Source organism: Oncorhynchus masou, unplaced genomic scaffold (assembly GCF_036934945.1).
Source record: "Oncorhynchus masou masou isolate Uvic2021 unplaced genomic scaffold, UVic_Omas_1.1 unplaced_scaffold_4583, whole genome shotgun sequence".
NCBI classification, from domain to species: domain Eukaryota; kingdom Metazoa; phylum Chordata; class Actinopteri; order Salmoniformes; family Salmonidae; genus Oncorhynchus; species Oncorhynchus masou.
In genome coordinates this window covers 14,604-27,160 of record NW_027010978.1, presented here as the reverse complement: position 1 = coordinate 27,160, position 12,557 = coordinate 14,604, and the positions used below count along the sequence as shown (strand labels likewise).

Sequence of the window (12,557 nt, the reverse complement as noted above, 5' to 3'; positions counted from 1 at the left end):
TCAGGATTTGGACAGGGTTGTTCCGGGTTTTTGTCAGTAGATGTCCCCATTGTGCTTTTTGTCCCTGTGTTTTTCCCTTGATCCCCATTATTGTTTGCACCTGTGTCTCGTTTCCCCTGATTGTATTTAAACCCTTTGTTTCCCTCAGTTCTGTGCTCTGTGTTTGTATGTTAGCACCCTGCCCTAGTGTTCTGTGTGCTCTTGTCGATTCCGGGTGAAGTTCTTGTGGTATTCTGTTTTTTGTTTTTGTTTATTTTTTGGTGAGTTTCTTTTGAGGTCTTTTTGTGTTTTTCCTACCACCTTTTGGATTTGCCATTTTTTGTATTTTAGGATTTTTTCTTTATTAAATACACCGTCTTAAGTACTGCTGTGTCTGCCTCATCTTCTGGGTTCTGCTGACTATTCGTGGCTCAGTTGGTTAAGTGACTGTTTCTCACTCCGGAGACCCAGGTTCGAAACCGGGTCCTGACAGAAACACAGAGCCAAAAATGAACCCAGAGGCAGCCAGTTCCCAGGACCTTTTTGCCACGCTGTCCCACCACCAGGAGACTGTCCAACGCCACGAAGCCGCCCTGGTTCAGCAAGAGGCCTTAATGGCTAGACATTCTCATCTTCTGTCGGAGATGCTGACTTCCATAAAGCAGATATCTGATCGACTTACCCCGGCAACGGTTCCCGTCCCAGTACCTCAGGTTCACGTACCCATGGCAGTTAACCCCCTGGCTGAACCTCGTCTTCCACCTCCCCAACGGTTCTCAGGTGATCCAAGTGCTTGTAAAGGCTTTCTCACTCAATGTTCTCTCTCCTTTGAGCTGCAACCTTCGTCGTTTCCCACCGACCGGTCTAAGATCGCATATATCATTACCCTGCTGTCGGAAAAAGCCCTGGCCTGGGCTACTGCTGTGTGGGATGCCCATAGTTCCTGCTGTGCCAGCTACTCTGCCTTTGCTGAGGAATTCAAACGAGTGTTTCAAGGCCCAAGCAGTGGTTCTGACTCAGCCAAACAGCTCCTGACTCTCCATCAAGGTTGGCGCAGCGTGACGGACTATGCCATCCAGTTCCGCACGGTGGCAGCAGCGAGTGGCTGGAACAACGAGGCGCTCACGGTGTGCTTTCTGAAAGGCCTTTCCGACACTATCCAAGATGAACTGGCCACTCGGGAACCACCGGACAATCTCGAGTCCCTGATCAAGTTGGCCTCACGCATTGACCAGCGTCTGAGAGAGAGAGAACTCAACCGTAGACCTCTAGCCCCTATCAGTCCCAGCTCCGAGTCCCCACCTTTATCATCGCTGGCTCCACCGGAGCCCATGCAGATTGGACGCATCTCCCAGGCTGAGAGAGAACGCCGGATGAGGGAGCGACGCTGTCTATATTGCGGCAAACCGGGCCATTTCCGTTCCACGTGTCCCGGGCTCCAGGGAAACGCTCTGTCCCGTACAGACCGGGGGGAACTGTAACGGGAAACATAACCTCCTCCCATCCGTCCAACTCCCGTCTGCTCATTCCAGTCACCCTCTCCTGGGACAACCACAAGCTTCACCTTCAAGCCTTGGTAGACTCTGGAGCCGCAGGTAACTTCATGGATGGTGTCTGGGCGAAGGAGAATGGCGTTCCCTCTGAACCTCTAAGTGACCCCATGAGGGTTACTACATTGGATGGAAGCCCTTTGGGATCTGGACTTGTCACTCATGTCACTACCTCCTTGAGACTTTCAGTTTCACAACACCAGGAATTGATGAACTTTCATTTGATCTCCTGTTCCGAGTTCCCTCTCGTCCTTGGATACCCCTGGCTTCACAGCCATAACCCTCACATCGACTGGTCTGTGGGCACTATCAAGCAGTGGGGTCCTACGTGCCAAGCTACTTGTATTTTCCAGAATTCCCCGAGTTCTACTCCCGAGTCTTTAGAATCCATCGACCTGACCCGAGTTCCCGAGTGTTACCATGACCTCAAACTGGTGTTTAGCAAACAGAGGGCCACCATGCTACCACCCCATAGATCTTACGATTGCCCCATCGACCTGTTTCCGGGCACTTGCTTCCCCAGGGGTCGGATCTTTCCTATCTCCACCCGAACGAGCTGCTATGGATACCTACATCAAGGACTCTCTGGAAGCAGGCCTCATGCGTCCATCAACCCCCCGGCGGGAGCAGGGGTTTTTCTTTGTGGCCAAGAAAGATGGTGGATTACGTCCCCTGCATCGACTACCGGGGACTCAATGACATAACCGTCCGTAACCGTTACCCGCTACCCCTTATGGCCACAGCCTTCGAGCTGCTCCAGGAAGCAGTTGTTTTCACTAAGCTTGACCTGCGGAACGCATACCATCTTGTGCGGATCAGACCTGGTGACGAGTGGAAGACCGCTTCAACACGCCTACTGGTCACTATGAATACTTGGTGATGCCCTTCGGCCTGACCAACGCCCCAGCGGTGTTCCAAGCGCTCATAAACGATGTGCTTAGGGATATGCTTAACATATTTGTGTTCGTTTACTTGGATGACATCCTCATCTTTTCGAGCTCCCTTCAAGAACACACTAAGCATGTCAGACAAGTACTCAAACGCTCCTGGACAGCCATCTGTACGTTAAGCCGAAAATGTGAATTCCATTCATCCCGAGTACAATTCCTGGGATTTGTAGTGGAACCCGGCCGAGTCCAAATGGACCCTAGGAAGGTAGGGGCGGTAGCGGATTGGCCCACCCCCAAATCCGTTAAGGATGTTCAGCGTTTCCTGGGCTTCACAAACTTTTACCGCAAGTTCATCAAGAACTTCAGTTTGGTGGCAGCCTCTCTCAGCTTTAACCAAAGGTGGCAATGCAAGGTTTTGTGGGGAAGAGAAGCTGAGACGGCTTCCAAGGACTCAAGCAGCGCGTCCCTCTCTGCTCCCATCCTGATACTACCGACTACGGATGAACCATTTGTGGTGGAGGTAGACGTATCAGAGGTTGGTGTTGGAGCTGTCCTGTCTCAGAGGGGTGAAGACAAGAAGCTTCATCCGTGCGCTTTCTTCTCACACCGGCTTACCCCGACTGGAGAGGAACTACGATGTGGGGGATCGTGAACTCCTAGCGGTTAAGATGGCATTGAAGGAATGGAGACACTGGCTCGAGGGGGCTTCTCACCCGTTTCAAGTGCTTACGGACCACAAAATCTGGAGTATATCCAGCAGGCGAAGCGATTGAACTCTAGACAAGCTAGATGGTCTCTTTTCTTCAATCGATTCCAGTTTATCCTCACCTATCGGGCCCGGGTCGAAGAATCTCAAACCGGATGCCCTGTCCCGAGTCTACGCTCCTGCCATTCGAGATGACACGGACATGCCTGTCCTTCCTGCTGCTAAGATTGTGGCTCCGATCTCGTGGCAAGTTGAGGATACTGTGAGACGTGCTCAAGCTCAGCGAACCGGACCCTAAAGGAGGCCCTGCCAATCGGTTGTTTGTTCCCAAGGCAGTGAGGACTCAGGTCCTTCTGTGGGGGCACCTCTTGCCTCACCTGTCATCCGGGCGTAGGTCGACCTTGGAGTTCATCCAGCAAGTTCTGGTGGCCTACCATAAGAGAAGACGTTGCCACTTTCGCCAATGCCTGCCCCATGTGCTGCCAGGGCAACCTTCACCTCCGCCCTCAAGGACTCCTTCACCCTTTACCTGTTCCCCACAGACCCTGGTCCCATATCTCATTGGACTTTATTACTGGACTTCCTCCATCCCATGGCAATACTACTATCCTAGTCATAATCGACAGGTTTTCAAAGGCGTGCCAGGTTCCTCTGACTAAGTTACCTTCTGCCAAGGAAACGGCTGAGTTGGTAATTAATCATGTGTTCCGAGTCTTCGGCATTCCTCAAGATGGTTTCTGGGACAGAGGTCCCCAGTTCGCCTCAAGGTTTTGGAAGGCCTTCTGCCAACTCATGGGGGCTTCTGCCAGTCTATCTTCAGGGTACCATCCGGAGTCCAACGGCCAAACAGAGAGGATGAATCAAGAGCTGGAAACCACCCCTCCGATGTATGACTCCGTGACAACCCGTCCACATGGTCATCCTTATTGTTTGGGCCGAATACGCGCACAACACCTGCGCCCTCCTCCTCCACTGGTATGTCCCCGCACGAGTGTCAGTTTGGCTATGCTCCTCCATTGCTCCGGACCAGGAGGCAGAAGTCAGAGTGCCTTCAGCCTTGAGGTTCACAGACGCTGTCGGCTTATGTGAGGAAGACCCGCCTTAATCTGATGCGTTCCTCACAGAGGTATCAACAACAAGCCAACAGACGCCGTCCCGGGCCTACCCTGCGCCCGGCCAGAGAGTCTGGCTTTCCACAAGAGACTTACTCTACGGGTGGAGTCTCGCAAGCTGTCCCAAAAATACATCGGTCCCTTCAAGGTTGCCAGGAGAGTTAACCCAGTTTCTTATCGCCTACACTTACCCAGATCCCTTAAGATTAATCCCACATTTCATGTGTCATTGTTAAAACCTGTTGTTTTTTTCTCCCTTGTCCCGGCAGACAGACTCCCCTCCGCCTCGTGTCATTGGAGGCCAGCCGGGCTTATACCGTCCACCGGATACTGATTCCCGCCGGGTGCAGCGGTCCTGGCAGTATCTGGTGGACTGGGAAGGCTACGGTCCTGAGGAGCGCTCCTGGGTTCCTGCCAAAGACATCCTGGACCCTGACCTCATTCGTCAGTTCAGGGTCCTCCACCCTGAGAGAGCTGGTAGGAACGTCAGGAGCCGTTCCTAGGGGGGATTCTGTCAGGATTTGGCCAGGGTTGTTCCGGGTTTTTGTCAGTAGATGTCCCCATTGTGCTTTTTGTCCCTGTGTTTTTCCCTTTGATCCCCATTATTGTTTGCACCTGTGTCTCATTTCCCCTGATTGTATTTAAACCCTTTGTTTCCCTCAGTTCTGTGCTCTGTGTTTGTATGTTAGCACCCTGCCCTAGTGTTCTGTGTGCTCTTGTCGATTCCGGGTGAAGTTCTTGTGGTATTCTGTTTTTTGTTTTTGTTTATTTTTTGGTGAGTTTCTTTTGAGGTCTTTTTGTGTTTTTCCTACCACCTTTTTGATTTGCCATTTTTTGTATTTTAGGATTTTTTCTTTATTAAATACACTGTCTTAAGTACTGCTGTGTCTGCCTCATCTTCTGGGTTCTGCTGACTATTCGTGGCTCAGTTGGTTAAGTGACTGTTTTCACTCCGGAGACCCAGGTTCTAAACCGGGTCCTGACAATTACTGTAGGATCTATTACTGTCGGATCTATTACTGTTGGATCCTCTGTTAAGCCCTTTGTGATAATATTGTAGTGAATTCGGGGGTAGCCCCAACCGTTACGCCAAGAGGTCTGAGAACTCAAGGTGAGGTGGTTAGGTGTTGGGACAAATTCCTACGGTATATATCTGTTCTCCATATCCGGGATATGTACAGTAGTCCCAACAGGGACTTAAACCTGCGACTGTCAAGCCAACACCTTAACCGTTATGCCAAGAGGTCTGAGAACTCAAGGTGAGGTCGCTAGGTGTTGGGCTAAAGTTGCTACAGTATCTCTCCTCCATATGGTCATATCATCGCCCTCACCTTGCAGACGCGTGCCACTCTGTTGTAAACCCTCTTGTCCCACTGGCTGGACTCTACAGCTGTCTCCTTGAAGAAGATATAGACTTTGTCATCGTCCACACTGTGTGTGTCTGGGATAGAGAAGGAACCCACAAACTCTGGCTCTGCGTGGACGGAAACAAATTATATCACGATGAGGACGTAAACTTCTACTCATTAGCTCACTGCAGTCTTGGAGGTTTGTTTTCTCAGTGTGTATATAGTGCTGGTTGCTGCTGTACACAGAGGTACGGATATAGCTGTCTCACCATTGAGCCAGTGGTCCTAGTAGGCCTCAGTGCGTATATAGTGTTGTTTGCTGCTGTGCACAGAGGTACGGAATATAGCTGTCTCACCATTGAGCCAGTGGTCCTGGTAGGCCTCAGTGCGTATATAGTGTTGTTTGCTGCTGTGCACAGAGGTACAGAATATAGCTGTCTCACCATTGAGCCAGTGGTCCTGGTAGGCCTCAGTGCGTATATAGTGTTGTTTGCTGCTGTACACAGAGGTACAGAATATAGCTGTCTCACCATTGAGCCAGTGGTCCTGGTAGGCCTCAGTGCGTATATAGTGTTGTTTGCTGCTGTGCACAGAGGTACGGAATATAGCTGTGTTGGTGCCCATAAAATCCACTGATGTCCCAGCATACAAATCTCCATCTAGAGGTGAAATAGGGAAGGGGTCGACGTAGGAAAACACAAATACATAAACTCATTAAAAAAAACGTCCTCTGACTGTCAACTGGTGGTTGTCGGACACGTGAATGAACAAATCACATGAAATAAAATTGAATCACATGAAAGAAAAATAAGAAACATCTGTCACATGACTCAGACACATGGTTTCTCAACATTTGACATGTGATATTCTAAGTTTCACGCTTTAGTAAACGGGCAGGACTAGAACCTGGGTGTTACGGATACAGTTATCCTGTGTGTGTATCCTGTGTGTGTGTTTCTTTTCTCTCCTTCTCCCTCACAGGTGAAAATCATCACTCCCCAATCAGTCAACAATCAATCATCAATCAGAAGACACACCTCCTCATATTTCCTAAACCTATCACAGTTCCTTCCCCATGGTTTAAAAACCCCATCATTTGTTTGTTCTAGAGCTCAGCTCAATCTCTCTGTAAATGCTTGGCTACACTATATATATATATGGGAAAAATCTCACCAGTTTTTCCACAATTCATCTATACCTCAAAATGAGCAGAATACTTAACACAGTTTAATTAAACATGTTATCTCTAGGCTTTTGAAAATTTCACGGACCAACGTAGGAAACATAGAGACTTAGTAAACTTATTACAGACGGGCAATACAGACATTGCTACTGAAACATGTTTACTCCACATGTTCACATGTGAAAAACACTATTTCATCCCCACGTGTGAACTTACAATTACATATGTCAACGCGAAAGTTACACCTGTGAAGTTTTCTTACATGTGAAACTGCAAATGGGGTTTTCACATGTGAAGTGAAAACATGTTATTCTCCTCACATGTGAAAAGGTGGTGTTAACATGTGAACGCTAAATTAAATACTGTTCATGATAAAACAGGGTCTCACGTGTGAAATGTAAGATCAACATGTGAAACTGCAAATGTCATGTTTTTTTTGTTTTTTTGTTGTTAAAGGTACAGCATGTGTCACAGTCAGCGTTGACAGTTGTGGAAGTCATTTTGGATTTAAGGGGTCTCTATTTCATGGCCATATGTTACTATATCACATGACTTACCGGTGAGCCTGGCGGTGAAGGGCTCCCGTGGACTAAAGGGACATTTCCCCCGGCCAGACTCCACAGCATGGCTCAGCAGGCGGAACGCTGGCTCCTAGGACACACAGAGAACCACCTCAACCTCCACAGTAACATTTATTAAGCTTCCTCAACATCAGAGAACCGTCTCGACCTCCACAGTAACATTTATCAAGCCTCCTCAACATCAGAGAACCACCTCGACCTCCACAGTAACATTTATTAAGCTTCCTCAACATCAGAGAACCGTCTCGACCTACACAGTAACATTTATTAAGCTTCCTCAACATCAGAGAACCACCTCGACCTCCACAGTAACATTTATTAAGCTTCCTCAACATCAGAGAACCACCTCGACCTCCACAGTAACATTTATTAAGCTTCCTCAACATCAGAGAACCATCTCGACCTCCACAGTAACATTTATCAAGCTTCCTCAACATCAGAGAACCACCTCGACCTCCACAGTAACATTTATTAAGCTTCCTCAACATCAGAGAACCGTCTCGACCTCCACAGTAACATTTATTAAGCCTCCTCAACATCAGAGAACCGCCCCTCCCCCCAGAAGAGAAAACTGTGAGGGGAATGGATGCCTTGTGGAGGACAAGAGGAGCAAGTCAAAGGGGCAACTGATCTTTGAGATCACACAGCAGTGGGTTGATATCTGTAAAATAGTAGCTGTGTCGTGTAAGCCACCGCTGGATTTTTATCATGTGGACTTCTCATCAAGGTTGAGTCAACTCCTTCACCAACCACCTGTGGATCCATCAGAGCCAACAACAAACAAACAAAGAGAGAGAGAGAGTTGACAAGTCAAGAGTTTCTGTCGGGAAGGGTGAATGGACAGATTCTTTAAGTGTTATCGTTTTACAACGACCGCCACAAACAATAAAACCCGTTGACAGTAAACCTAATAAAGCTTTTATGGTATTTTAGGAAAAAGAAAGGCGGATTGAGTCTCTCTCTGGGATCCGTCAAAGGCAACAAACGATGATGACAAGTCAGTAAGAGAGAGTGGAACACACCTCTCTCCCATCCTTCCACCTTCTCACCTCAATACTGCGTCCCAGGTCTATGTAGGTGCATTGTGGAATTGGTAGGCCCCGGTGCCACAGACGCACACATGAGTCTTATTGAAGGGCTGGATGAGACGCACGTAGCTGGTACAGTCAGTCTGAAACAATACTAATATTAGGATTTACACTCACTGTAAAGATGACAAATATATGCATATACATTACAGCCATAGTTAACAGAGTTAAAACATGATCATTCTAAAACCTGTACTGGTTCTTCAACCCACCAACCTCATTAACACTTCTGCTATCTTTCCAAAGAATTGGCCTTAAAGGCCAATTATTTATGAAGAAATCAACTAAGAACATATTGAACATTGTCAGAGTGGAAACACCTCTGGTTGTAGGTTGAATCATGGCCTAAAATATAACACAGTATCATCTGGCCTAAAATATAACACAGCATCATGGCCTAAAATATAACACAGCATCATCTGGCCTAAAATATAACACAGCATCACCTGGCCTAAAATATAACACAGCATCATATGGCCTAAAATATAACACAGCATCATGGCCTAAAATATAACACAGCATCATCTGGCCTAAAATATAACACAGCATCATGGCCTAAAATATAACACAGCATCATGGCCTAAAATATAACACAGCATCATATGGCCTAAAATATAACACAGCATCATGGCCTAAAATATAACACAGCATCATGGCCTAAAATATAACACAGCATCATGGGCCTAAAATATAACACAGCATCATGGGCCCAAAATATAACACAGCATCATGTGGCCTAAATATAACACAGCATCACCTGGCCTAAAATATAACACAGCATCATCTGGCCTAAAATATACCACAGCATCATCTGGCCTAAAATGTAACACAGCATCATCTGGCCTAAAATATAAGACAGCATCATCATGGCCTAAAATATAACACAGCATCATGGTGTAAAATATAACACAGCATCATGGCCTAAAATATAACGGCGCATCATGGCCTAAAATATAACACAGCATCATGGTGTAAAATATAACGGAGCATCATGGCCTAAAATATAACACAGCATCATGGCCTAAAATATAACACACAGCATCATGGCCTAAAATATAGCACAGCATCATGGCCTAAAATATAACACAGCATCATCTGGCCTAAAATATAACACAGCATCGTGGCCTAAAATATAACGTAGCATCATGGCCTAAAATATAACACAGCATCATCTGGCCTAAAATATAACACAGCATCATCTGGCCTAAAATATAACACAGCATCATGGCCTAAAATATAATGGAGCATCATGACCTAAAATATAACGCAGCATCATCTGGACTAGAATGGTCCAAACACATCAAGACAGTCGTGAAGAGGGCACGACAAAGCCTATTCCCCCTCAGGAAACTAAAAAGATTTGGCATGGGTCCCCAGATCCTCAAAAGTTCTACAGCTGCACCATCGAGAGCATCCTGACGGGTTGCATCACTGCCTGGTACGGCAACTGCTCGGCTTCCGACCGCAAGGCACGACAGAGGGTAGTGCGTACGGCCCAGTACATCACTGGGGCAAAGCTCCCTGCCATCCAGGACCTCTACACCAGGCGGTGTCAGAGGAAGGCCCTAAAAATTGTAAAAGACCCCAGCCACCCCAGTCTATAGACTGTTCTCTCTACTACCGCATGGCAAGCGGTACCGGAGTGCCAAGTCTAGGACCAAAAGGCTTCTCAACAGTTTTTATCCCCAAGCCAGAAGACTCCTGAACAGGTAATCAAATGGTTACCTGGACTATTTGCGTTGTGTACCCCCCTCCCCCACCCCTCTTTTTACACTGCTGCTACTCTCTGTTCATCATATATGCATAGTCACTTTAACCATATCTACATGTACATACTACCTCAATCAGCCTGACTAACCGGTGCCTGTATGTAGCCTCGCTACTCTTATTTTCAAATGTCTTTTAACTGTTGTTTTATTTCTTTACTTACCCACGCACACACACACACACACACACACACACACACACACACACACACACACACACACTCTATTGGTTAGAGCCTGTAAGTAAGCATTTCACTGTTGTATTCGGAGAACGTGACAAATAAACTTGGATTTGATGTGTACACAACAACAGTTCAACATTCACCTTCTGCTACCATTTCTGTCAAGCCGTCTACAGCCTACAGTTTGACTCGTACGTTCTGTAAATCCAACGTATGGCACCACACCCAGGACGCACTGCAACTGCCTCCGCAACGCAATGCCGCAAGGGCAAACTCAGCGTTTCATTTTGGAAATGAATGTACTCCTGGGGTGTCCCCAAAAATGCAAACGACGCTGTAATTAGGGTCGTTAATGCAAATGAGATGCCAGTCAGGTCGTATTTTTATTTATTTATTTATTTCACCTTTATGTAACCAGGTAGGCTAGTTGAGAACACCTGTATTTAACCAGGGAGGCTAGTTGAGAACACCTTTATTTAACCAGGTAGGCAAGTTGAGAACACCTTTATTTAACCAGGTAGGCTAGTTGAGAACACCTTTATTTAACCAGGTGGGCTAGTTGAGAACACCTGTATTTAACTAGGTAGGCTAGTTGAGAACACCTGTATTTAACCAGGTAGGCTAGTTGAGAACACCTTTATTTAACCAGGGAGGCTAGTTGAGAACACCTTTATTGAACCAGGTAGGCTAGTTGAGAACACCTGTATTTAACCAGGTAAGCTAGTTGGGAACACCTTTATTTAACCAGGTAGGCTAGTTGAGAACACCTGTATTTAACCAGGTAGAATAGTTGAGAACACCTTAATTTAACCAGGGAGGCTAGTTGAGAACACCTTAATTTAACCAGGGAGGCTAGTTGAGAACACCTGTATTTAACCAGGTAGGCTAGTTGAGAACACCTTTATTTAGCCAGGTAGGCTAGTTGAGAACACCTGTATTTAACCAGGTAGGCTAGTTGAGAACACCTGTATTTAACCAGGTAGGCTAGTTGAGAACACCTTTATTTAACCAGGGAGGCTAGTTGAGAACACCTTTATTGAACCAGGTAGGCTAGTTGAGAACACCTGTATTTAACCAGGTAGGCTAGTTGAGAACACCTGTATTTAACCAGGTAGGCTAGTTGAGAACACCTTTATTTAACCAGGGAGGCTAGTTGAGAACACCTTTATTGAACCAGGTAGGCTAGTTGAGAACACCTGTATTTAACCAGGTAGGCTAGTTGAGAACACCTTTATTTAACCAGGGAGGCTAGTTGAGAACACCTTTATTGAACCAGGTAGGCTAGTTGAGAACACCTGTATTTAACCAGGTAGGCTAGTTGAGAACACCTGTATTTAACCAGGGAGGCTAGTTGAGAACACCTTTATTTAACCAGGTAGACTAGTTGAGAACACCTGTATTTAACCAGGTAGGCTAGTTGAGAACACCTGTATTTAACCAGGTAGGCTAGTTGAGAACACCTGTATTTAACCAGGTAGGCTAGTTGAGAACACCTGTATTTAACCAGGGAGGCTAGTTGAGAACACCTTTATTGAACCAGGGAGGCTAGTTGAGAACACCTTTATTGAACCAGGTAGGCTAGTTGAGAACACCTGTATTTAACCAGGTAGGCTAGTTGAGAACACCTGTATTTAACCAGGTAGGCAAGTTGAGAACACCTGTATTTAACTAGGTAGGCAAGTTGAGAACAAGTTCTCATTTACAATTGCGACCTGGCCAAGATAAAGCAAAGCAGTTCGACACATACAACGACACAGAGTTACACATGGAATAAAACAAACATACAGTCAATAATACAGTATAAACTAGTCTATATATGATGTGAGTAAATGAGGTGAGATAAGGGAGGTAAAGGCAAAAAAAGGCCATGGTGGCAAAATAAATACAATATAGCAAGTAAAACACTGGAATGGTAGATTTGCAATGGAAGAATGTGGACAGTAGAAATAAAAATAATGGGGTGCAAAGGAGCAAAATAAATAAATTAAATTAAATACAGTAGGGAAAGAGGTAGTTGTTTGGGCTAAAATATAATGGGCTATGTACAGGTGCAGTAATCTGTGAGCTGCTCTGACAGTTGGTGCTTAAAGCTAGTGAGGGAGATAAGTGTTTCCAGTTTCAGAGATTTTTGTAGTTCGTTCCAGTCATTGGCAGCAGAGAACTGGAAGGAG

At 46.3% G+C, this 12,557-nt stretch overlaps 1 long non-coding RNA gene across 1 annotated transcript; it reads right to left on the bottom strand.

Moving 5' to 3' along the window:
- Positions 1-6,100: 6,100 nt before the first annotated feature.
- LOC135535181 (uncharacterized) lies at positions 6,101-8,438 on the bottom strand. The gene is made up of 3 exons (XR_010454828.1): positions 8,400-8,438; positions 7,327-7,420; positions 6,101-6,245 (listed from the first exon to the last, which is right to left on the bottom strand). It is a non-coding gene; the product is annotated as an uncharacterized LOC135535181 (long non-coding RNA).
- Between the last annotated feature and the right edge of the window lie 4,119 nt (positions 8,439-12,557).